The sequence below is a fragment of the Apium graveolens genome, chromosome 10, assembly GCF_009905375.1.
Source record: "Apium graveolens cultivar Ventura chromosome 10, ASM990537v1, whole genome shotgun sequence".
Taxonomy (NCBI): Eukaryota; Viridiplantae; Streptophyta; class Magnoliopsida; order Apiales; family Apiaceae; genus Apium; species Apium graveolens.
This window is the reverse complement of record NC_133656.1, coordinates 87,342,839-87,369,953: the sequence shown is the minus strand read 5'-3', so window position 1 is coordinate 87,369,953 and position 27,115 is coordinate 87,342,839. Positions and strand designations below refer to the sequence as shown.

General features: G+C 37.2%; 2 non-coding genes across 2 annotated transcripts; both read right to left on the bottom strand.

Moving 5' to 3' along the window:
* Positions 1–2,866: 2,866 nt before the first annotated feature.
* Positions 2,867–2,973, bottom strand: LOC141694549 (small nucleolar RNA R71). The gene has a single exon (XR_012563843.1). It is a non-coding gene; the product is annotated as a small nucleolar RNA R71 (small nucleolar RNA).
* A 21,584-nt stretch (positions 2,974–24,557) lies between these two features.
* Positions 24,558–24,662, bottom strand: LOC141694261 (small nucleolar RNA R71). Its single transcript, XR_012563581.1, has one exon. It is a non-coding gene; the product is annotated as a small nucleolar RNA R71 (small nucleolar RNA).
* Between the last annotated feature and the right edge of the window lie 2,453 nt (positions 24,663–27,115).

Below are 27,115 nucleotides of genomic sequence, written 5' to 3'. Positions count from 1 at the left end.
TTTCTCTATAGTTTTATATTTTTATTTCTGAGAAGCCCTCAGTCCTGATCCTTGAGGGATATTAGACTTTGCTACCTTCTTTGTTTTTATAACAGAGGCCTTTTGAGAGGCACCTGCGGTGGCTTGTTTTTTTGGGTGTATTTGGGAAGTAGAACTTGGGTTAGCTCCAGGAGGGTTCCCATTAGTGATTTCTTGTAGCTTAGCTCTTTGCACATGATGTTGTGCATAAGTCTTGGAAATCCTTGCACTTAGAAAGTCCCTGTCCTCAACAGGAATTCTTATACCATGAAGATTATTCAGCGTCTTCATCCTTAGAAATTAAATTTGAATATGCTCTCTTTGTCAACTTAAAATCTGATACAATTTGAGCAGGAGGGATAACAATATTCGGACATAAATAATTAAATATAAGCTCTCTACCCAAAGAGTACCGAAGAAAATGAAGAAATATGACAAAACCTAGCATAGTAAACTAAACTACTATCAGCTTTTAACCCATCTCCAATAAAATATAAAATTACTCTACCAATATCATAATTAGTAGAGTGAATCAAAGAATACCCAATTTGTTATGACATGATCGGGAGAGCATCAAAATTTCAGCTTTTTTGTTGAATTCTCTTGTAATGCGATCCGAGAAGAAATTCCATTCTCTTCGAAATCCAGGTTCTTGAGTTGACCCAGGCTCTTCATCTCTTTATCATACCCAATCTGGGTTGAAAACATCCTAATCTCATGATCCCTAATAATAGTAGTGCAGCTGTTGAGTGGCATTTAGACACTTTATAATGCTCTAATAAGCTTTGAATTGATGCGTTTGTACTCAATTTGTTAAGTTTTTTGACATGTTTTTACATTTCAGGCATTATCTAGGTAGTCAGTTGAATTAGCATTGTTTTAGTGCTAATTTGGTGTCAAGGTGATGTTGGAATAGAAAGCTCGTGGAAAGTCGGCTGAAATCTGCAAGAAAGAGAAAGAAGTCAAGTTTTGGCAAAAGCCCAGCGCTCCCGCGCTGATCAAGTGCTCGGCCGCGCCCGAACTTTAGAGAGCCAATGCCCCTGCGCTGATCAAGCATGCGACCGCGCCAGGTCGGGTTTCAAGAATCATGTTTTGAATAGAAGACTGATTTATGGACTTCTATGCTGATTATGGCTACTATATAAATAACTTTAGGTCATTTTTAATAATATATCAACCTAGAGACTTATCAAAAAGAGCTATAAGAAGACCGTTTTAGCACGATTCAACGAAGATGAAGAAGATCTGGTTTTTACTTATGAATCTTTGTTCTAAGTTGTAACTTGGATGCTAGTTTTCTTATTTGTGAACCTTACTCTTGTTTCGTACTTGGTTTTATTTATTCGTTATAAAGACTATGTTGATTATACCATGTTTTCATCGGAACCCACGTTGATGATGAGTCTGATTATGGGCTAATCATTATCGTGGGGTTCTAGCGGATTTATTTATGGATTTCTTTAGTTAAATTGTTTCGATGCCTTAGTATGTGGTGATTGTATGATAACCTAGTATTGGTTGTGCATATTCATCTTATGAGCGTCGCGAACTTATAAGATAGTGTGTTAATTCTTAATGAAGCAAAAGTGAATTTAAGGATTTAGAACTTTCCATGCTATCATAGGTTCATGTATTTATTATGCATGATGTGTGGGTAATTTTAACCATCTCACTTTCCCTATGTAATCAAGATAGATAACTTGTGCTTAAACCATTATGTTGTCAAATTCTATAGACATATAGGGTCTCAATATAATTGGTGTCTATTCAGCTTCTATCTCTTTTGTGGATATCTGGTAATATGGTATTCGTACAACGAAAGTTGGCGTTTATCAGTTTCGTGTTATCTGATTAGTGTCATCACCATTGCATGCTAAGGTAAAGAACAATAAGGCTATGGAATGAAGTATTTAATGAAGTTAGAATCCCATGTTTGTCATATATATTAATTCAGTCAATCTTATTCTCTTAGTTATAATTGTTAGTTTATTTCTTAGTCATAAATAACCTCAAATTGTTATCGTCTTAGCATTAAATAATAACCATACATTGTTGCTTAAGTGCGTGAATTAATTAGTTAACCAAGCCGGTCTATGTGGTAACGAACTAGAAAAGATTTTATATTACTTGCGAACGCGTATACTTACGTGTATTATTAGCGTGTATTTAGCGACTAATAAGTTTTTGGCGCCGGTGCCGGGGACTCCAGTGTTAATTTATAGTTTATGTGCTTTCCATCAGTGGTCATTAAAGTTCACTGACTCGGACATTGTTATCTATTCATTTCCTTGCATTATTTCAGGTACTCTAGCGAGGGTGTATGCATACGCGTTCGCGTGCTCGTAAGAGAACACTGGATAAAGCCGAGGAAGAAGTTGTGGTAGTTCGAAAGGAAGTTTTTGAAGAAGAAAAGAAGGTAGAAGAAGAAGAGAAAGTCGAGGAACCAGCTTTAGTAGAGATGGGTGATCAAGCAGAAAATCTTAAGGCTTTGATGGACTATTCTCAGCCTAAGATCAATGACAGTCAGTCAAGCATCATCAGGCCAGCCATCAGGGCTAATACTTTTGAGATCAAGTCAAGCACGATTCAGATGATACATAACTCAGTTCAGTTTGGGGGTTCTCCTACTCAAGACCCCAACATGCACATCAGGGATTTCATCGAGATCTGCGAAGCTTTTAAGTTTAATGATGTGACTGAAGATGCTATCAAGTTGTGACTCTTCCCGTTCTCTCTGAGGAAAAAAGCTAAGTGCTGGTTACATTCTCTACTAGCAGGGTCTATCACCACTTGGGAGGATCTTGCTCAAAAGTTTCTCACTAAATTCTTCCCTATGGCGAAGACTGCTGCAATCAGGAATGCTCTTACTCAGTTTGCTCAACAAACTGGAGAATCTCTGTGTGAGGCTTGGGATCGATATAAGGAGATGCTAAGGAAGTGCCCACACCATGGCATACCTGATTGGATGATTATCTAATGTTTCTACAATGGATTGGGTGCTACTTCTAGACCCATGCTCGAGGCAGCATCAGGAGGAGCCTTGTGGGCTAAGAGCTAAGATGAAGCTTATGAACTTATTGAACTGATGGCTGCTAATGAATACCAGAATCCTTCCCAGAGATTGACTCAGGGAAAGGTAGCAGGAATTCTGGAGTTGGATGCAGTAACTGCTATAGCTGCCCAACTTAAGTCTTTGACGATGAAGGTGGACACTTTGGCAAATTATGGAGTTAATCAAATCGCTAGTGTCTGTGAGCTTTGTGATGGTGCCCATGAGACTGATCAGTGTACAATTTCTAATGAATCCGCTCAGTTCGTGAGCAACTTTCAGCGCTCGCAGCAACCTGTGCCAGCCACTTATCATCCCAACGACCGCAATCATCCTAATTTTAGTTGGAGCAACACTCAGAATACGGTTCAACAGCCTTATCAGTAGTATCCAGCTAAATAGTACAACCCCCTTGGTTTTCAGCAACCGCAATATGCACCAAGACAACAACTTCAGCTGCAACAAGCTAATGAAAAATCTGAATTAGAGGAGTTGAAGCTTGTGTGCAAAAGTCAAGTTGTTTCTATCAAGACCTTGGAAAATGAAATTGGGCAAATTTCCAATGTCTTGCTAAATCGTCATCCTGGTACACTACCTAGTGACACTGAAGTGCCAGGAAACAGGGAAGCTAAGGAGCAAGTAAAGGCAATCACTTTGAGGTCTGGAAAGGTTGCGAATCCCGAACAAACTCAATTGTTGACTGAAGAAGCTGGGGCTGAAAAAGAAGTAGAGCAGCAGGAAGTAGAAGTTGAACCAAGGAAGACTACTGTGGAGCACACTCCTCCTGAGGGTAATACAGGGGAGAAACAGATCTATCCTCTACCGCCTTTTCCTAAGTGGCTGTAGAAGGAAAAGATTGACAATCAATTTGAGAAGTTTCTGGAGGTTTTCAAGAAACTTCATATCAACATACCTTTCGTTGAGGCTCTTAAGCAGATGCCTAGTTATGCAAAGTTTATGCAGTGCTATGGTGCAAAAGAAGTTGCCTCCGAAGCTTAAAGATCCAGGAAGTTTCACCATTCCGTGTACTATTAGAAAAGTGTCTTTTGACAGATGCTTATGTGACTTGGGAGCTAGCATCAATCTGATGCCTTTGTCAATCTTCAAGCAGTTGGACTTGCCTGATCCAAAACCGACTTATACGACCTTGCAATTGGCCGACCATTCTATTACATATCCGCGAGGTATTGTGGAGGATGTCTTGGTCAAGGTTGATAAATTCATCTTCCCTGCTGATTTCATAATTCTTGATTTCGAGGAGGATAAGAAGATTCCCATAATCTTGGGAAGACCTTTCTTGGAGATTGGTCGAACCTTGATAGATGTGTAGAAGGGTGAGCTCACAATGCGAGTATTGGATCAGGATGTAACTTTTAATAAGGTCAATGCTATGAAATTTCCTACGAAAAATGAGGAGTGCCTAAAGGTGGAGTTGGTTGATTCTGTGGTTACTTCAGAACTTGATCAATTACTAAGGTCCGATGCCTTAGAAAAAGCCTTATTGGGAAATTCAGATAGTGAAGATGACGAAGATGAAGAACAATTGCAATATTTGAGTGCTTCTCCCTAGAAGAGGTAGATTGATATGCCCTTTGAATCTCTTGGAATGGAGGATTTGTACAAAGCTCCTAAACGCCTCAAGTCATCTATTGAGGAAGCTCCCACTCTTGAGTTTAAGCCTTTACCTGAGCATTTGAGGTATGCATTTTTAGGTGATGCATCTACTTTTCCTGTTATTATTGCATCTGACCTTTCAGCTAGTGATGAGGAAAAGCTTCTGAGGATTGTGAGAGAATTCAAGTCAGAAATTGGCTGGAATATAACAGATATCAAGGGAATCAGCCCTTCTTATTGCATGCATAAAATTCTGCTAGTGGAAGGTAGCAAGCCTGCGGTAGAGCAGCAAAGATGACTTAATCTAATCATGAAGGAAGTAGTGAAGAAGGAAATTCTTAAGTGGCTAGATGTAGAGATCATCTATCCTATTTCTAACAGTGCATGGGTGAGCCCGGTTCAGTGTGTGCCAAAGAAAGGTGGAATTACTGTGGTAGCAAATGAGAAGAATGAGCTTATTCCTATACGAACAGTCACGGGGTGGAGAGTTTGCATGGACTATAGGAAGTTGAACAAAGCCACTAGGAAGGATCGTTTCCCTTTGCCCTTCATTGATCAGATGCTTGACAGATTGGCCGGTCATGAGTACTACTGTCTTCTTGATGGTTATTTGGGCTACAATCAGATTTGTATCGCCCCTGAAAATCAGGAGAAAAGTACCTTCACTTGTCAATTTGGTACTTTTGCCTTCAGACGAGTTTCTTTTGGTCTGTGTGGTGCACCAGCCACATTTCAGAGATGCATGATGGCCATCTTTTCTAAAATGATTGGCCAGAATGTGGAGGTGTTCAAGGAAGACTTCTCTGTATTTGGCGATTCTTTTGATGAATGCTTGCAAAATCTTGGACACGTTCTCAAGAGGTATGTTGAGACCAATCTGGTTCTCAATTGGGAGAAATGTCACTTTATGGTGCGTCAGGGCATTATTCTCGGGCACAAGGTTTCTAGTAAGGGTCTTGAGGTGGACAAGGCCGAGGTGGGGGTCATTGAGAATCTTCCTCCACCTATTTCTGTTAAGGGAATTCGCAGTTTTCTTGGTCTTGCAGGTTTCTATAGGCGTTTCATCAAATACTTCTCTAAGATTTCAAAACCATTATGCACTTTGCTAGAGAAAGATGTCCATTTCAAGTTTGATGACGAGTGACTTGTAGCTTTTGATACATTGAGGAAGAATTTAATCATGACACCAGTCATAACTACACCTGATTGGAATGAACCTTTTGATATGATGTGCGATGCAAGTGACTATGCAGTTGGAGCAGTTCTTGGGCAGAGGAAGAACAACATATTTCATGTGTTTTACTATGCTAGCAAGACCCTAAATGGTGCTCAACGGAATTACACTACTACGGAGAAAGAACTTTTGGATATCGTCTATGGTTTTGAGAAATTTCGATCTTATCTACTTGGGACTAAGGTGACAGTTTTCACTGATCACGCTGCAATTCATTTTCTCGTCTCAAAGAAGGACTCGAAGCCTAGATTAATTAGATGGTTTCCATTGCTTCAAGAATTTGAACTAGAGATTAAGGACAGAAAGGGGACTAAAAATCAAGTCGCTGATCATCTCTTACGTTTAGAGAATCCTAATGCTACTTCATTGGATAAGACATTGATAAATGAGTCTTTTCCCGACGAGTAACTGTTTAGAGTGCAAGAAAAAGAACCGTGGTTTGCAGACATTGTGAACTACCTTGTGAGTAATATCATGCCTCCCGACTTATCTTATGCTCAAAGAAAGAAGTTTCTGCATGAAGTAAAGGGGTATATGTGGGATGAGCTATTTCTTTTTTGTCAAGGTGCTGACCAAATAATTAGGAGATGTATTCCTTACAGCGAAACAGGGGGGGATCTTGCGACATTTCCACTCAACGGCGTATGGAGGACATTATGGTGGAGAAAAGACAACAGCTCGTATTCTTCAAGTAGGTTTCTTTTGGCCGACCTTGTTTAAGGATGCTCACCAGTTCGTTTTGAATTGTGATCGATGTCAACGTGTGGGTAATATGTCTAAGAGGAATGAGATGCCTCTTAATGTGCTTCTAGAGGTTGAGGTTTTTGATGTTTGGGGAATTGACTTCATGGGGCCATTTGTCTTATCTTGTAACAATCAGTACATCTTGTTGGCGGTTGATTATGTGTCGAAATGGGTTGAAGTTAAGGCGTTGCCAACGAACGATGCGAAAGTGGTGCTTAATTTTCTTCACAAGCAGATATCCACAAGTTTTGCAACTCCAAGAGTCATAATCAGTGATGAGGGGTTGCATTTTTGCAATTGCAAGTTCACTACTATAATGCAAAGGTATAATGTGAATCATCGCATTACCACGGCTTATCATCCTCAGACAAATGGTCAAGATGAGGTGTCTAACAGAGAGATTAAGTGCATTTTAGAGAAAGTTGTGTGTCCATCAAGGAGAGATTGGTCTTTGAAGCTTGATGAAGCTGTTTGGGCGTATAGAATAGCATATAAGACTCCATTGGGAATGTCACCATTTCAGTTGGTTTATGGTAAGGGGTGTCATTTTCCTGTGAAGCTCGAGCATAAGGCATATTGGGCTTTAAAGAAATTAAATCTTCACATGGATGCGGCTGGAAAGAAGAGGATGTTTCAATTGAATGAACTCGACGAGTTTCGACTTCAAGCTTATGAGAAAAACAAAATGTACAAGGAGAAAGTCAAGAGGTGGCATGATCGGGGTCTAGTGCTCAAATCATTTGTGCCGGGGCAACAAGTTCTTTTTTTCAACTCTCGTCTCCGTCTTTTTCCTGGAAAGTTGAAGTCAAGGTGGTCAGGGCCCTTCATAATCAAAACTGTGTTCCCACATGGAGCGGTGGAAATTTTTGAGAATGATCCGGGCCAAGCATTCAAGGTAAATGGTCAGAGATTGAAGCATTACTATGTTAACACGGCAAACCGCGAGGTGGTTAGTGCCGTTCTATTGTCCATTTGAGCTCGAGGTTCTACGTCGAGCTAGCGATGTAAAAGAAGTGCTTCTTGGGAGGCAACCCAAGTATGTTGTACATTAGTAGGTAGAGGAAGCAAGAAGAAAGGAGAAAAACACAAAAAAATCAGAAAAAGAAAAAAATTCAGGGCCAACTTCAGTAGCCGAGCGTGGCCGCACTGATCCAGCGCGCAACCGCGCTATTTTTCCAGTAGCCAAGCACGCCCGCGCTATCCAAGCGCGCGCCTGCGCCGGGTCCCTGTTCGAAAAAAATAATTACAGCAGAATAAAGAGAAAATCGGGACTTTTACTCCAAAATCAATTCTCACCCGATTTTTACTCTTCCACATCCCATAATTCCCTCTCCCAATCAAAACCATTATTCCCATGATTCCCATAATTAATTCCCACTTCTATTCCATATCTAATTCTCAACCCTCCACCTATAAATACACACACTTATACACAATCTTCTCCACCACTTCACAAATTCTCAAACACAAATCTCTCACAAACACTTAGTTTTTATTTTCTCTTATTCTATCCCAATGGCACCAAAGAGACAAAGAACGTAAGTAGGCAGCAGCACTAGCGATTCTTCATCTTCAGGTGGTGTTAGGCCAATGTTTTCCACTCTTGAGGCTGAAGAAGAGTACACGAGACGTCTCTCAGAGCCTATTGCTAAGGAGCGTGGTTTTCTGCCATCGGGGAAGGATGGTAAGCTGTTGGAGATGATTCTTGAGATGGGATGGGTTCCTTGTTGTGAGGCTCCCGCTGTTGTGCCCATGAGTGTTGTGCGGGAGTTCTATGCTAATGCTAAGGAAGAGAAGAATGGCTTCACGGTGGTCAAGGGGGTGACTGTAGAGTACAGTGCTGATGTGATTAGGAGGGTGATTTAGCAGCCCGCGAGGAAGCCCGGTCAGGACACCTGGAACGATAAGACTCCCGAGGACTTCGACTTGGATCTGATCATTACAACTCTATGTGTGCCTAAGACTCACTGGAAGTTCAAGAGGGGTACTACTGATTACTCCACATTCCTTGCGTCGTGTATGAACAGGTTTGCTCGGGCTTGGAATTCGGTTATTTGTGCTAACATTATGCCATCTTCGCATGTGCATGAGATTACTGTGGAGCGTGCTCGTCTGCTGTGGGGTATTCTTCAGGGTGATTACTTTGATTTGGGGATGGTGATTTATCAATGGATTTTGAGATTCTTGAGAGGAGGTACTACAGGTGCTATTCTGTATGCATCCGTTGTGACGAAGTTGTGCAGGGCAGTTGGTGTTCATTGGCCCGCACATGTGTAGCTGCAGCTTCCCAGTGCTCCTATCGACAGTTCTACGCTGTTGAGCATGAAGGAGTGGGGAGGAGGAAAACCCGATCCTAAGGGGCTTGGTTATTCGTTTGCTCATCTGCCATGTGGTGTACCCATAGATTAGATGTATGCGGGTGGTACGCAGCAAGCGATTAAGGCAGCTTGGAGAGCACAGTTAGGAGAGGAGGCTGGCTCATCGTAGCAGCAGCTGCAGGAGGCAGCAGGAGCAAATGTTGGAGCTTGTTTGAGTTCGACACGATATAGGCGTCTAACAAGGAGGACGGATGCGATGCACGACATCCATAGTCGTTTTGCATATGATCTCACCCAGGCGCTCGGGACAGCTTTTAGAGCCACCGGTGTTGACATCCAGTGGCCAATATTTGGTGATGATTCTGTATATCCGCCTCTTGACATGCCTGACACCCGTTGAGGGTGATAATTCTGATTCGCAATAAGTATGCCTGAATTTCTTACTATTACCTTCACCAAGGACAGTGAATATTTTAAGTGTGGGGGTCTTAGTTGAAGGAATATGTTTTGTGTGAGTCACAAATAGTTGCATAATCATGATAGTTTAGTACATATAGTTTGCATATTTTTCCATGTAGTTTTATTTTTAGTTTTGGTAGTTTTTATGATATTTGGTTCATTTAGTTTCATATATTTGCATTATAACATGATCCCTTAGATGATTTTTCCGATTAATTGGTGATATTGATGCTAGTGTAGTGATGTCGTATTTAATGATGTTAAGTCTTATCGAATTGATTTGCATGCTAGAGACACTTGTATTTCATTAAGTCTTATAGGTTGCTAAAGTGCTAGATCATGATCATGATTTGTTGGTTTGTCGAGGTTTAATCGCTTGTTTACATTTAGAATTTTGGATACTTTCTTAATAATAAATGACATGGATATTTAGAAATTGGAGAAATTTGGATTTCATTGCTAGTTGTGTGGCTAGGTGTCAAATGGCTAGTAGCCGACTCATATTTATATGAGTAGTCTAGGGTTGAGCGAGATGGAGCGAAATGCACTCGTTCATAAAATTGAAAAAAAAGAAAAAAAAGAAGAAAAAAGAATAAGTGTTATGTATAATTGATCACGAGTGGGCTCTTTAGTACTCGAATTATTAAGTTCTTAGGAAACTTTGTGCCTAGTGACCTAAGGCTTTTATAGTCTGGGATCCATTAACCCAACGCTCGTTACATGGGTACTATTGTATAAATCTTTTGTGGACCTCACTCATTACACGATCAAATAAGCATACTTGTGTTTTTTTGTTGAGAATAAAAGCGTGAATCCATGTTAACTCCGATATAAGAATTGAAGTGTTATAAATTATTTTGAGTCTAGTTTTTATTCTATTTATAAGTATGCGATTGCTTTGATAAGTAGTGAGACATGATTGTTGATCTAGTTGCGATTGTATATCTGTAAGCAGTTGCACACACGCACGTCTCTGGTTTGTAGGTTGATTTGTGAGATTTGATTGACCTTTATGTGAATAACTACATTTGCCGAGGTGTTGCTTATTGATTGGTTTAGTTATTCTATATGGATCGTTGCATCCATTTAGATGCATTCATGCATATTTTTATTTCTTGTTCTTTGAGTCTGTTTATGCTTGAGGACAAGCATCGATTCAAGTTTGGGGCTATGTTAAGTGGCATTTATGACACTTTATAATGCTCTAATAAGCTTTGAATTGATGTGTTTGTACTCAAGTTGTTAAGTGTTTTGACGTGTTTTTTAAGTGTTTTTGCATTTCAGGCATTATCTAGGTAGCCAGGTGAATTGGCATTGTTTTGGTGCTAATTTGGTGTCAAAGTGATGTTGGAATAAAAAGCTCGTGGAATGCCGGCTGAAATCTGTAAGAAAAAGAAAGAAGTCAAGTTTTGGCAGAAGCCCAGTGCGCCCGCGCTGATCAAGCGCGCGGCCGCGCCCGAACTTCAGAGAGCCAGCGCGCCCACGCTGATCAAGCGCGCGGCCGCGCCTGGTCGGGTTTCAAGAATCCTGTTTTGAATAGAAGACTGATTTCTGGACTTCTCTGCTGATTAGTGCTGCTATATAAATAACTTTAGGTCATTTTTAATAATATATCAAGCCAGAGACTTATCAAGGAGAGCTGTAAGAAGACTATTTTAACACGATTCAATGAAGATGAAGAAGATCTTGTTTTTACTTGTGAATCTTTATTCTAAGTTGTAACTTGGATGCTAGTTTTCTTATTTGTGAACCTTACTCTTGTTTCGTACTTGGTTTTATTTATTCGTTATAAAGACTACGTTTATTATACCATGTTTTCATCGGAACCCAAGTTAATGATGAGTCCGATTATGGGCTAATCGTTATCGTTCAGTTCTAGCGGATTTATTTATGAATTTCTTTAGTTAAATTAATTCGATGCCTTAATATGTGGTGATTGTATGATAATCTAGTATTGGTTGTGCGTATTCGTCTTATGAGCATCGCGAACTTATAAGATAGTGTGGTAATTCTTAATGAAGCAAAAGTGAATTTAAGGATTTAGAACCTGCCATGCTAGCATAGGTTCATGTATTTGTTATGCATGATGTGTGGGTAATTTTAACCATCTTACGTGCCCTATGTAATCAATATAGATAACTTGTGCTTAAACCGTTATGTTGTCAAATTCTATAGACATATAGGGTCTCAATATAATTGGTGTCTATTCAGCTTCTATCTCTTTTGTGGATGTCTGGTAGTATGGTATTCGTACAACGAAAGTTGGCATTTATGAGTTTCGTGTTATCTGATTAGTGTCATCACCATTGCATGCTAAGGTTAAGAACAATAAGTCTATGGGATGAAGTATTTAATGAAGTTAGAATCTCATGTTTGTCATATATAATAATTCAGTCAATCTTATTCTCTTAGTTATAATTGTTAGTTTAATTCTTAGTCATAAACAACCTCAAATTGTTATCGTCTTAGCATTGAATAATAACCATACATTATTGCTTAAGTGCATGAATTAATTAGTTAACCAAGCCAGTCTCTGTGGGAACGAACTAGAAAAGATTCTATACTACTTACGAACGCGTATACTTGCGTGTATTATTAGCGCGTGTTTAGCGACTAACAACAGCTCGTGTAAGTGGGTATGTGAAGAGATTCTCGTACAGTCTGATGAGTGATGACCTTTGTTTCTTTTTGAAGTCAATGATGATAATTGGAGTTCCACCACTCTCACCGCCATCATCATAAACACATGTTCTCTAAATAGTGAGAACATTTTCACCAGAAATAACAATAGGGTTCGTTAGAGCATACCCTACATCACTGACAACCAACAAATCCTGAAAGATGTGGTAATTAGGATGGACATCAGTCTTGGTCAAAATAGCTGCGTAGTTATAAGGAACGAACTTGGCACCATCGTAGGTGAATGGTTTTGTTGAAACTGGAGAAGTTATCTCAGCAGTCTAAGAAAAAGATTAAAAATAATTAGGGTATCATAATTTAATTGAGAGAGAAAGAAGAATAAGAGAGTTAGAAGGAGTTTAAAGAAGATAAAGTGAAAGTTTTTTTTAAAAAAATCAAAATTTGATTGTGTATAACTCTGTACTCTTTTACTTACAAATGGTTCAACTTAGTGGGACACCTGGCACATTCGTATTGCTTATCCTATAATCATGGAACAGATAAATGGGAGCAGCAAAGACGTGCAAGGTTACACAAGATAATGTTTATAATTACTGAATCGTTTCTCCTTTTCACACGCCACTAATCACACAGCTATAATCATTACACATAATCACGAGCTAATTCACAGCCACTAACTCAAATAAAAATACTGACTTTCCTATTTCTGAATAAATTTAAAATCATCATAGTTTAATAATCAACACACATGTTTGACTCATATAAGTATTTAATACTATTATCCGAGTTTATGCATGCAAAGTACCGTATAGAGTAAATTATCATAATTTAACACTCTAATCAAATATCAGTAAGATATATAGCATGAATATATGGTATCAGAGTTTATTACACATATCAGAAATTAAGAAATAGTGATTAAAATAATTAGATACCAAACTATGTTATGCCTGTCACAAAGAGCAACTTATTCATCAACATCTGAGAAAAATCTTGAGATCATTCCCAACTCATTCACCAGTCTTATGAAGTGATATGTAATACTGATGTGCTTGGTCATTGAGTGTTGTACTAGATTTTCTGTCATTACAATAGAACTTTGATTGTCACAATATATTGGAATCTTAGAACAGTTTCCAGCATCACTGTACTCAGCTTCTGCAGTAGAAGTAGAAATTGAGTTATTTCTTGCGAAACCAAGAAACCAATCTGCCTCTAAGAAATTGGAACTTCCAGAAGTGCTTTTCCTGTCTATTTTGCATCCTACAAAATCAGCATCTAAGTATCCTATTAGCTTAAAGTCTAAATCTCTTGGATACCACAAATCAAGTTTCATGGTGCCCTTAAGATATTTAAAAATCTTTTTCACAACTATAAGATGCGGTTCCTTTGGATTGGCTCGGAACCTTACATACAGACAGGTTGCATACATGATATCAGGCCTACTAGCTGTCATAAATAAGAGTGAGCCAATCATACCTCTGTCATTAATTATATCTAGTTATGCACCAATATTTAAATATAACTTAGTTGTAGTGGCCATGGAAGTTGGAGCAGTTGAGAAATCTTGCATTCCAAACCTTTTTAGCAAATTTCTGGTATATTTAGCTTGATTAATAAGATCCCTTCTTTAGTCTACTTGACTTATAATCCCAGAAAATAACTCAATTCTCCCATCTTACTCATCTGATATCTGGACTGTATTAGATTATCAAACTTCTCATAGAGTTTATCATTAATAGAGCCAAAAATGATATCATCAACATATATCTGAACTAACAACAAGTCTTTAACATGATTCTTATAAAATAAAGTTTTATCAATAGTACCTTTTTTGAAATCATTGTCCAGTAAGAACTGTGCAAGTGTTTTATACTAGGATTTTGGAGCTTGTTTTAGTCCATAAAGTGCTTTATCCAACTTATAGACATGATTTGGATACTTTGGATCAATGAACCCTGGAGGTTGTTCAACATAAATTTCCTTATCAAATTCACCATTAAGAAATGCATTCTTTACATCCATCTGAAATACCTTGAACTTCATGTTGGCAGCATAGGCCAGAAAAATTCGGATGGCCTTAAGTTTTGCAACAGGAGCAAAAGTCTCATTATAGTCAATACCTTTTTGCTGAGAGTATCCTTTTGCAACCAACCTTGCTTTATTTCTTTTAATTATGGCCTCACCGTCAGTCTTGTTTTTAAACACCGATTTAGTACCAACTACTGATCTGTCTTTTGGCCTTGGTAATAAATTCGTGACTTTGTTCCTTTCAAATTTATTGAGCTCCTTTTGCATTATTGTGACCCAGTCAACATCTTGAAGAGCTTCATCCAATTTCTTTGGTTAATCCTGAGATATAAATGAATGGTAGAGATATTCATTTTGAGTGGCATTCCTTGTCTTTACACCACTATCAGGATTTTCAATGATTAAGTCATGAGTGTGTGACTTAGTCCATTTTCTAGTAGAAGAAAATTGTCTCCTTGAAGATGATCATCCCCCATGATCCATGAAGTCTCTATTTACATATTAATGTGTACCATCATTAGTTTCTGAAGCTCCCCTTAAATCAGTGCTTTCAGAATTATTAGGATTTTTCTCATCAGTATTTGAGGAATCAGAGTCTGATGAAGCATTTCCTTATGTATCTTGACTCTAATCACTTGAACTTGACTCTTGATGTTGATCATATATCTCCCCCTCAATATGTCCTTCATTATTTGTGTTGTTACCACTAATAATTAGTTCATCAGGATTTAGTATGATATTAGGATTTGCAGTATCAGAATTTGAGAGTATATCAGGATTTAACTGTTTAAAATATGGTACTTCATTTTCAAATCTTAGTTATTCATGATCATCTACATCTTCTAGACCTGTAATATTCTTGTCATCAAAATATAGATGTATAGATTCCATGATCACTCTTGTTCCCAAATTATAAACTCTGAAAGCTTTTGTTGATAGTGGATATCCAACAAAAATGCATTCATCAGCTTTTAAGTAAAACTTTTTAAGCTGTTCAGGATGAGTTATAAGAACAAAACATTTGCAACCAAAAATGTGAATGTATTTCAAATTTGGCTTCTTTCCTTTCAACATCTCAAATGGTGTTTTTCCATGCTTGTTAACCAGAGTTGCAATCTGTGTAAAGCATGCGGTTTGCACAACCTCAGCCTAAAAGTAAGTTGAAAATTTTGCTTCCTCCAGCATGGTCCTTGCAGCTTCTATACGAATATTGTTATTTCCTCCATTTGGTTGTAGAGTTCTAGGAGCTGAAAATTCCTATTTGATCTCCTTGTATTTATAGAATTCTTCCATAATGTTGTTCTTAAATTCAGTTCCATTATCACTTCTGATTATCTTCACTTTGTGTGTTGATCCTTTTTTCCAGTTGCCTCACATGATCAAGAAGAATGGATGAAGTCTCATTTTTTGTATGTAGAAAGTATATCCAAGTGTATTTGGTATACATATCAATAACAAAAAGTGCATGTCTCTTCTTGGCTATTGACATTACATTAACTGGTCCAAAGAGATCAATATGTAACAAGTGAAATAATTCAAGAATTGAGGATTCAGTGTTAGGTCCAAAAGGTTCATACAGAAGGGGGTGAATGTATGTTCTTCATTTTTTCATAAATGAATGCAGCGAATAATCAAACTATGAAAACGAAATAAACAAACAAAGAGATACACATAATAATTCTTGTATTAAGTAAACCGTAATTGGGTTCCTTTGAACAAATATTCAAAGATACAAATCTATATAGCCAGTACCAAATATAAGTTATAAAACTATGGCTTGTATCTATCACTCTAAAGATCTAAAGCTCTTATCAAATAGTATTCAATACAATCAAAGAAGCTTTATATGATAAGTGTATCTAATGTGTGAGTCTTTAAATGGTGAGTAAACAAATGGGCATGACCTCTCCTTGTCAAATCAAGCTTTTCAAAGTGTTGAATATATTTTGCAAGAGCTTCCCTATATTCAAGAATGGAGAGATACAATTCTAATTGCATCTGTTTGTTTATATCGACTGACAGGTTGTAGGAGAAAAAAAGACACGTGGCACTCTATCAACCAAGTATATGAGCATGACAACTTGCATTCCTTTTTAACTTGCGTGCCAGAGCTACAATACTTTGTTACTTATGACTAAAAGATAGAATATCACTTGAATTATTTCCTTGAACCTCACTGGCAACTAGGAGGAGAAACTATCTTGCCTTGGTCTGATTTTTTTACTTACAAGCTAAATTAGCAAGAGGGAAGTTTTGCCTTAGCCATATTTGAAAATGCATGTGAGTGGCGACACCTAAACTTGCCAAGAGAGTTAGTTGCGAGTTCTCAAGCTTCCCTATGATCTAACTTGCGACTAGAGAGGAAATGAAGGATTTTGTACTTAGTTCTTGATTCCAACTCCTCACTTATGACTCATACTCCTCTAGTGTAGTTTAGTTGAGAGTTGCATTCTTGGAATAACAAACTTAGAAGCTTTTTAATTCTCCTTGTGGGTCGTAGAGCATATGGGAGCAATATTCTCTCTCTTAGCCATTTTTACTTGCGACCTATTGCTCAAACAATAGCTAGGGTGCTCATTTTTCCTTAGAAAATAATCCGTACCATGCTCATTATTCTAACTGGCAACCAAGGTGGAAAGAGATGCATATGTGAATTCATTTTTTCTCTATTTTATTCCCTGAGACTCCTAATAAGTCAAGATCAGTTCATATACTAAGATATTGAACTGTATTTCCCGGATATTGCTTCTGATAATCAATATATTGACCATGGTGACTCTTATTATAAGGTAGTGATCACTTTGACTTAGTTCTGTAGAGCATTACAATCCTTAAGTTGGTCTGTCTTCAAGTCTTCTCTCTTGAGTCTTCTTATAAACCATAAAACCTATATTCCTAGATACAAATCCTCACTTAAAAATCTTCCTGATGATAGTACTTAGTTTCCTTTCACAAATCACTGATACCTAATAAAATGGTCTTGTTCAAAGATGAATAGTTCCGCACTCAGGCCTTCGTACTATAATCTCTCAAATCATTGTCAAGTGTTCTACCGCATACAAATAACTTCACATAGAATCCTTGAGGTCTTCACACTAATCCTGATAACTACTTCGAATGACTCTAACTTTATTCCTCCATTTCCTGAACATGTTAATGAACTTCATATGAATTACTGTTGATGTCTTCTTCACTGTAGCTACCAAAACCATCATGTATATGCCCAATAAACAATCTATACTGATTCTAGTAGAATATATATTATTTCAAAATCCTTTGTTCTATGTTGAGTTTTCCAAACCAGTATTGTTGAGTTATTCATACAGCTTCAATCTTGCTCAATATTCAGTCTTACTCTTGAAAGATGATTTCCTTAGTTTGGCCTTCAGACATGAATCACAAAACTATCAGGAGTAAAAACTGCATTGTGCAATCTTGTTATAAGATCTTTCCTCACAAGTTCATTAATATTGTTAAAGTTTAAGTGAGAAAGTCTTCTATGCCAGTTCCAACTATCTTCCATGGTCTTTCTACTTAGCAGACAAATTGCAGAGCCATCAGTGTTTGTGGAAACCCTAGCTTTAAATAAATTACCATGTATGTAACCAATCACTGTAACCTTGCCACTTGAATTACTGACAATTTCAGAATTTTCATCATAAAAATCCATATGGTAGCCTCTGTCACATATTTTACTCACATGCATCAGATTATGTTTGAGTCTTACAACTAGAGCTACATTTTCAAGGATGACAATTCCAAGTTTGATATTGCCATGTCCCAAAGTTTTTCCAAAGTTGGCATCTCCATAAGGAACACTTGGGCCAGCCTTCTCCTTAAACTTTGATAGCAGGGCTTTATTTCCAGTCATATGTCCAGAGCATCCACTGTCCAAGACTAGAATATTCTTCATGTTGCCCTACAATCAGATAAGCCATTACTTATAATTTTTAAGGAATCAGACTTGCTTGGATCCTTTGGCGTTATTAAGTTTATTAACATTTGCAGAAGAAGTCTTTATATCAGAGTTTATGCTAACACTCTTAACATCAGGAGATACACATGCAGAAATAACTTTAGTTTTATTTAAAGAGGATTTCAGTTCACAATAATCACAATACAAACTGTGATACTCTTTATATGTATAAATAGAATGCCATGTACTACCGCAATTAAAAAAAGGATGCTGAGGTCTATATCTAACTATTATGTTCTTAAACTCTGATTTAGGAGGAAAAATATTTATTCCTTTATTCTTCATGCAAGCAATAGCAAGATGATTAGTATTACCATAGTTTAAACAAGCCTTTCTAGGTGCATTAAGAATACGTTTATACTTGTTCTCCTGATTGACACCTATTTTACCATTTCTATTTTTCATAGGTTGTTTTTCCTTATGTTTCATTTTAATCTCTTTCTGCTTGTGCTTAACCTGCTTCTGAGTCATTAAATCAATATTTATTGATTTCATCTTAACCTGTTTACAAATATCAGTATTTAAGTTTGACTTAGATGATGATATAGAACCTTTCTCATTTAATGATTTGGGTTCATCAATATTTATGTTAAACTTAACAGGTGTTAACTTAGACTTAATATTTTTAGCTATTTGGTCAGTATTTACTGGTTTGATATACTCAGATTCATTTTCCTTGACTTTTTCAGTTATAGATTTATCTGCATAACCTAGTTCTTATCCTCAACAGCCACTTTTAATTATTCACTAGGTTGATTTTCCTGAACTAGTCCAAACTTTGATTCTCTATCTATCTATCTCTCTCTAGCTAATTCCTTTTCAAGATAAGCATACATTTCTAACAATTTATCTTTAACATAAACAACGCCATCTCTATCTTTTTGAATTTCTTGCATGAAAATCAACTCAGCTTCACGGTGATCATTTTTTTTTTTTTTAAATTAGAATTTTTCCATTCTGATCCTAAAAGAGTTTGATCCCTATAGCTAACATGCAAGATTTTAAGAAATAACTCTAACTCGCAGATATCATCTATATCAAAAGCTATTATTGTTTGAGGTACCATAATCTCATGAGCCTCAGATTCACTATCAGCATTTTCCATTAGAGCATAATTGACACCCTCATCAGATTCTGATGTATCATCCAAGATCTTCTTCTTCTCAGTATCAAGGTTTGCTTCCTTTCAGCTTTTGGCTTCCTGTAGTCAGCTGCAAAATGTCCAACTTCATCGCCGTTGTAACAATTAATCTTGAACTTGTTAATATTGCCATATTTGGACTCCTTTTCATCATATTTCCTGTAGTTCTTCTTATTATAGTTTGAATAAATGGATCCTCTCCAAGAAAATCTCTTTCCTTTCTTGAAGTCCTTGTAAGCCATCTTCTTGAAGCTTTTTACCATCAAAGAAGCCATCTGCTAGATCTTTTCATCATCACCATGATCAATTTCATAGTCTGTAGAGATATTAGAGTTTGAGTCATCATGAGTATTTGACGACTCACTATTAGACTTTACAATCATGGCCTTTCCTTTTGAATGGCCCTTTCTCACATCTCTTTCTCTTTGATTTTCTTTAACGCTTAGTGCAACATGTCTTGTCATTGATTCTTTCCTTTTGTTTCTTTGCACCATCTCCAATTCATGAGTCTTGAGCATTTCATAGATCTCATCCAGAGATGTATCTTCAAGATCATAGTTATCTATTATAGATGTTACCTTTAAATCTCACTTCTCAAGAAGTGCAAGAAGAAACTTCAGATTTGAATCTTACGGATCATATTCTTTGTCAACAAGTGAGAACTCATTCAATAATTTATGAAACCTATCATAAATCTCAATCAGTGACTCGTCATATTTTGAGTCAAACTGTTAATACTACTGTGTGAGTCTTGTTTTCTTGTTCTTTTTTATAGCAATGGTGCCTTGACACTTAACCTTCAAATTTTCCTATATCTTCTTTGTTCTTTTACATCCAATCATCAATTGGACATAACACTATCAAGACTGCTATGAAGTAGATGTCTCATCTTAGCATCTTTCAGAATTAATGCAACATCTTCAGGAGTATAATCCTTCTTTTCTTTGTCAACCATCTTTCCAGTCTCACCAGGAATAGAAACAACAAGTTTCTTGGGCATGTATAGACCAACATAAATCCTATTTAGATATTCATGTATAGACACATAGCTATCTTCACTTTCTAGATTGGGTACTCATTGACTTTCATAATTGGAACTCTGATGGTTTCATATATGCCCATGTTGCTATTGATTTGATTTGTGGAAGGTGGTGGTGGTTGTGTTTGAGTTTCTTTGTCTGCCATTATTGATTGTTTTCTGGATCTTAAACTGTTTGTGTATCGATGACAAGCTCTGATACCAATTGTTAGGCCTTTAAATATACCGTAAAGGGGGTGAATACATTATAAATACTCAAATTGAAAATAAGAACTCAAATATGAAGAACGGTCTTTATATTAATAAATAAAAATTATTTACAAAACTCTCTCAAAGTATGAACAGATATCCTTGAGAGCTGCTAGGTTACACAAAATGATAAAAAAATATTTGACACATATAGTGTTAAGCTAATCTGTGCTTATATACTGCACAGTTACACAATCAATCTAGTTGATATGATATACATGAATAAGGATCCTAATATTTATCCAACTATTTATTGCTACAAATAAGTAAATCCTACACTGACATATCTCTGAAACTCAAAGTAGTTATCATAAAATCAATCACTTCCCTGGATACAACTTCTAACAGATACTGATATAAATTATGATGACAAATACCATTGATGTCATCCTCTGTCAAACACTGATATGATAAACTCTTATATATTCTGTGACAAACTCTGATGGGAAACTTTAATGGTTGATTCTCTGATATCATCAAATTACATCTAACAATTTGGATGTTAGTTGATAACACCGTCATAATCTTTGATTTTCTCTTAATAACATTCATTAACTTTTATTAAGGTTTTTCTCGATGAAAATATACTTCAACTCTAGGACCCGTGTAGATCTCACACTTCTTTCTATATCACTAATGTCTTTAAGCATCAATTAAAATGTCATTACTACTAGTCTCAAATACGTGAGTTAAATACTTTTTGCTCCGGAGATTTCAATTTTTCGAAAATATGTATGATCATTTGTAGTGTTTCTTAATACACCTTTTAAGGCTTGATGAGAAGTCTCTTATAGACCACAAAATTCCCTCTTGTCATCTAGCAACACCAATTTTAGTGCAAATATTAACCTTTTCTTTAACTCTTGAAAACACTTCTCACGCTTTTCTACTTTATTTAAATTTTATCATCCATCCTTGATCTTTCTCTGTCCATGACGACTTCAATATGTGGGGAATTTTATCATAATCCATTCACTATTTTCCACATGTCCAAGAAATGTTACTTCCTTTATCCAACTCTAGAACTTCAAAAATTCTTTGTACTATCTCTCTTTCTTTAGAATTTCCAAAACTCTCTTTAAGTGTTCTACTTATTCTCCTTCTGACTCGAAGTAAATCAAAATATTGCAAATGATGAAAGCTATGCTTTTATCCACATTATCTTGAAATTTTTTATTCATAAGACCTTGGGAGAATCGTCGTCCATGTAAACTTTTCGTTCTTTCTCATTAGCTCGATCAATAGGACAATAGTCTATAAAAAAATCTAGTTTAATCTTCTATAATGTACATCTAATATCAAGATACTTTTCACTTTCGTAGAGTACTTATTTTTTTTGGAATTATCCCCTTTGTTGCTTTTGATGCCAAGTCGGTACCGGGTGTCGTATCAATCATAGCGTCTATTCCTCCATTAGATAGTAATTCTAGCATCACGCATTGACAACGGAAGTTTCCTCCAGCTTGGGTGTTTCCTTATCAACATCTATCATGCGGGACAAATATACCTGACGTGCCTTATTTTAACAATATCTTTTTACTTGAATCATACTTCGAAACTTCTTTCCTTTTTCCTTGAGATGTAACTTTTTTATCTTCTTTGGATGCTAATCTTATCTTTTTATTTTCAATTTGCGCTTCATGATCTATTAACCAATTAATTCATAAAGTACATTGACTTCTTCTAACTCAAAATGTGATAGATCTTAACTTCAACCTGGAGAATCAAAATGCTCTTTCTAACTAATTGGAAAAACTTTCAATCCTTGGAAGTGGATATTTGTTCATGATCACCAACTTTCTAAACTCTCTCTAGTCGATACGAAATCTCATATTTCCATCATTCACTTTCATAAACAACATGGATCCTTATGATATTACCTTCAGTCCTAAAACTCCTTATCTAGCACCTCCTACAACTGAGTTGTTAATACTTTAACCTCCGATGGTGCCATTGTTATGTGGCATGTATATCCACTTAGAATACTTTATAAAGACTCGAATTGGTGTTTTGTACTCAAGTTATTAATGTAATATTTGATGTGTTTTGTAGTGTTTTGCATTTCAGGGAATAATCATGAAGAATGAATGGTTTTGCATCAAATTTATGCTAGAAGAGTGTTGGGATGAAGCCTTGGTTGATTGCACGAAGAAACTAGCAGTTGCAAACATTTAAGGAAGAAAAAATCCAGTTCTGGCAAAAGGTCAGCACGGCCGCGCCCAGCATCAGGGTGGCCGCGCCAGTTTAGCAGGAGGTCAGGGCGCCCGCGCTGGGATAGCACGCGGCCGCGCCGTGTCGGGATATTTAGAATCCTGATTTGTTTATAAGACTTATTCTTTGGACTCCTGATCAGATGGTCTGCTATTTAAAGACAATAAAAAGACGTTTTTCATAACAGAGACTAAGGAGAAGACGACGAGAAGATCTAGGGCACAAATACAATGAAGGAGAAGAAAAGCTTATTTTTACTTGTGATTCTTATTTGAGTTGTAATCTTGGATTCTTGTTTTCTTGTTTGTTGAACCTGTTACTCTGATTATGTACTTTAATTATTTATTCAGTTTATGAAGACTTAGTTTATTATACCATGCTTTCATCGGAACCCACGGTGATGATGAGTTCAGTTATGAACTATTCATTATCGTGGGGTTCTAGCGGATTTACTTATGGATTTCCTTAGTTAATTTGTTTCGATATCTTAGTGTGTGGTGAATGTATGATATCCTATTATTGGTTGTGCTTATTCATGTTATGAGCGTCGTGAACTTAGAAGATAGCGTGTTAATCTCTATTGAAGCAAAAGTGAATATTGAGGATTAGAACTTGCTATGCTAGCATAGGTTCATGTATTTTTTATGCATGATTCGTAGGTAATTTTAACCATCTTACTTGCCCTATGTAATCACGATAGATAACTTGCGCATTAACCTTTATGTTGTTAAATTCTATTGACATATAGGGTCTCAACATAATTAGTGTCTATTTAGCTTCTATCTCTTTTGTGGATGTCTGGTAATAGGGTATTCATACAATGAAAGTTGGTGTTTACTAGTTATATGTTATCTGATTAGTTGTCATCACCATTACATGCTAAGGTTAAGAACAAAAGGCTATTGAATGAAGTAGTAATGAAGTTAGAATCCCATGTTTGTCTCGTATAAGTAATTCAACTCTCTTATTCTCTTAGTTAATATTATTTAGTGTAATCTCTTAGTTAATCGTAGTTATAAACAATCTCAACTGGTTATCATCTTAGCATTGAATAATAACCATACCATTGTTGCATAAGTGCATAAATTGAATTTGACCTAAACCAGTCTCTGTGGGAACGAACTAGAAAGAATTCTATATTATTTGTGAACGCGTATACTTGCGTGTAAATTTAGCACGTATTTTTGTCCTAACAAGGTTTTGGTGCCGCTGCTGGGGACTTGGTGTTAATTTTTAGTTTATGTGCATGACATCAGTTGTCGTTAAAGTTCACTGACTCAGATATTTTACTTACTTGTTTTCTTGTTTCTTTTTCAGTTACTCTAGAGAGCGTGAATACTAACGCGTTCTCGATCTCGCAAGAGAACACTGGATAAAGCGGAGGAAGTAATAGAAGAAGTTCTTATTGAGGAGAAAGTTGAAGAAGAAGCTCTTATTGCAATGGGAGAACCAGAAGTTAATCTGAAGGCTTTGATGGATTACTCTCAACCGAAGATCAATGATATTCAATCTAGCATTGTCAGACCAGCTACCGCGGCTAACACTTTTGAAATCAAGGCTAGCACGATTCAGATGGTGCAGAACTCAGTCCAGTTTGGGGGTTCTCCAATGGAAGATCCCAACATGCATATCAGAGATTTATCGAAATCTGCGACACTTTCAAATTCAACAACGTATCTAAAGATTCTATAAAGCTAAGGCTTTTCCCATTCTCTCTGTGGGATAAAGCTAAGTGTTGGTTGCATTCTCTACCACCAGGCTCTATCACCAAATGGGAAGAACTTGCTCAAGAGTTTCTGACTAAATTGTTCCCTATGGCAAAGACAACTGCATTAATCATGAATGCTCTTACTCAATTTGCGCAGCAATCGGGAAAGTCTTTATGTGAAGCTTGAGATCGTTATAAGGAGATGCTTAGAAAGTGTCCTCATCATGGGATGCCTGACTGGATGATTATCAACTACTTTTAGAATGGCTTGGGAGCACAGTCTAGACCCATGCTTGATGCAGCATCAGGTGGAGCCTTATGGGCTAAGAGCTACGATGAAGCTTATGATTTGATTGAACCGATGGTTACTAATGAATACCAAAACCCTTCTCAGAGACTAACTCAAGGCAAGGTAGCAAGAATTCTAGAGGTAGATGCAGCTACTGTAATAGCAGCTCAGCTTGAGGCTTTGATGATGAAGGTGAATTATTTGGCTAATTATGGAGTTAATCAAATTACTACTGTTTGTGAGCTTTGTGCAGGTGCACATGAGACAGAGCAGTGTGCTATTTCTAGTGAATCAGCTCAGCTCATGAGCAACTTCCAAAGGTCGCATCAACCAGTTCCAGCCACCTATCATCCCAACAACCGCAATCATCCTAACTTCAGCTGGAGCAACACTTAGAATGCGGTGCAACAGCCTTATCAGCAGTTTGCATCAAAGCAATACAACCCTCCTGGTTTTGAGCAACTGCAATATGCACCAAGGCAATAACTCCAACTGCAACAATCTAATGAAAAATCTAAATTGGAGGAGTTGAGGCTCATGTGCAAGAGTCAGGTGGTTTCTATTAAGACCTTAGATAATCAAATTGGGCAGATTGCCAATGCCTTACTGATCGAAAAATTGGAACACTCCCTAGTGACATAGAAGTTCCAGGAAAAAAGGAAGCAAAAGAGCAGGTTAAGGCAATTACATTGAGGTCTGGGAAGGTTGCAAGCCAAGAAAAAACTCAAGTTCCAGAAGATGAAGTTGTGGATGAAGAGAATGTGCAGAAGGAAGCAGAAGTGGAATCAAGGAAGAAAACTATGGTACACACTCCTCCTGAGGGTAATATAGGGGAGAAACAGGTCTATCCTCCACCTCCTTTTCCTAAGAGGCTGTAGAAGCAAAAGTTGGATAAGCAGTTTGCTAAGTTTCTGGAGGTGTTCAGGAAACTTCATATCAACATACCTTTCGCTGAAGCTCTTGAACAGATGCCTAGCTATGCGAAGTTTATAAAAGGTGTTCTCTCTAGGAAAGTGAATCTCGATGACTTATAGACCATTGTTGTCACGGAGGAATGCAGTGCTGTGCTGCAACAGAAGTTGCCTCCAAAGCTTAAAGATCCTGGAAGCTTCATTATTCCTTGCACCATCGGAAACTTGTCATTCGACAAGTGTTTATGTGATTTGGGAGCTAACATCAATCTGATGCCTATGTCTGTCTTCAAGAAGTTGGATTTACCTGATCCAGAGCCTACTTATATGTCCTTGCAGTTGGCCGATCGTTCTATTATATATCCACAGGGCATTGTCGAGGATGTCTTGGTCAAGGTGGACAAACTCATCTTTCCTGCTGACTTTCTAATTCTTGATTTCAAGGAGGATAAAAAGATTCCCATAATCTTGTGAAGACCATTCATGGCTACTGTCCGAACCTTGATTGATGTGCAGAAGGGTGAGCACACTATGCGAGTACTGGATCAGGATGTGACTTTTAATATATTCAATCCCATGAAATTCCCTACTGATAATGAGGAGTGCTTACAAGTGGAATTGGTCGATTCTGTGGTTACTCCAGAACTTGATCAATTGCTAAGGTCTGATGCCTTAGAAAAAACCTTGATGGGGAATTAGATAGTGAAGATGATGAAGGTGATGAGCAGTTACAGTATTTGAATGCTTCTCCTTGGAAGTGAAGGCTGGATATGCCTTTTGAATCTCTTGGAATGTCAAAACTCAAAAATACTGAGGGCGCCTCAAGCCCTCTATTGAGGAAGCTCCTACACTCGAGCTTAAACCATTTCCTGAACATTTAAGGTATGCGTTTTTAGGTGATGCATCTACTTTGCCTGTTATTATTGTATCTGACCTTTCAGGTAGTGATGAGGAAAAGCTCTTGAGACTTTTGAGGGAGTTTAAATCGGCAATTGGATGGACTATAGCGGATATCAAGGGAATCAGTCCTTCTAATTGCATACATAAAATTCTGCTAATGAGAAGAAAGGAGGTATCACTGTGGTCGCTAATGAGAAGAATGGGCTCATTCATACTCGAATAGTCACGTGGTGGAGAGTTTTCATGGATTAAAGGAAGCTGAACAAGGCCACAAGGAAGGATCACTTCCCTCTTCCTTTTATTAATCAGATGCTTGATAGATTGGATGGGCATGAATACTATTATCTTCTGGATGGCTATCCGGGTTATAATCAGATTTGCATCGTTCCAGAAGATCAGGAAAAGACTACTTTCACTTGTTCATTTGGTACTTTTGCCTACATAAGAGTTTCTTTTGGGTTGTGTGGTGCACCTACCACATTTTAGAGATGCATGATAGCTATCTTCTCTGACATGATTGGTTAGAATATGGAGGTGTTTATGAATGATTTTTTTGAGTTCAGGGATTCTTTCGACGAGTGCTT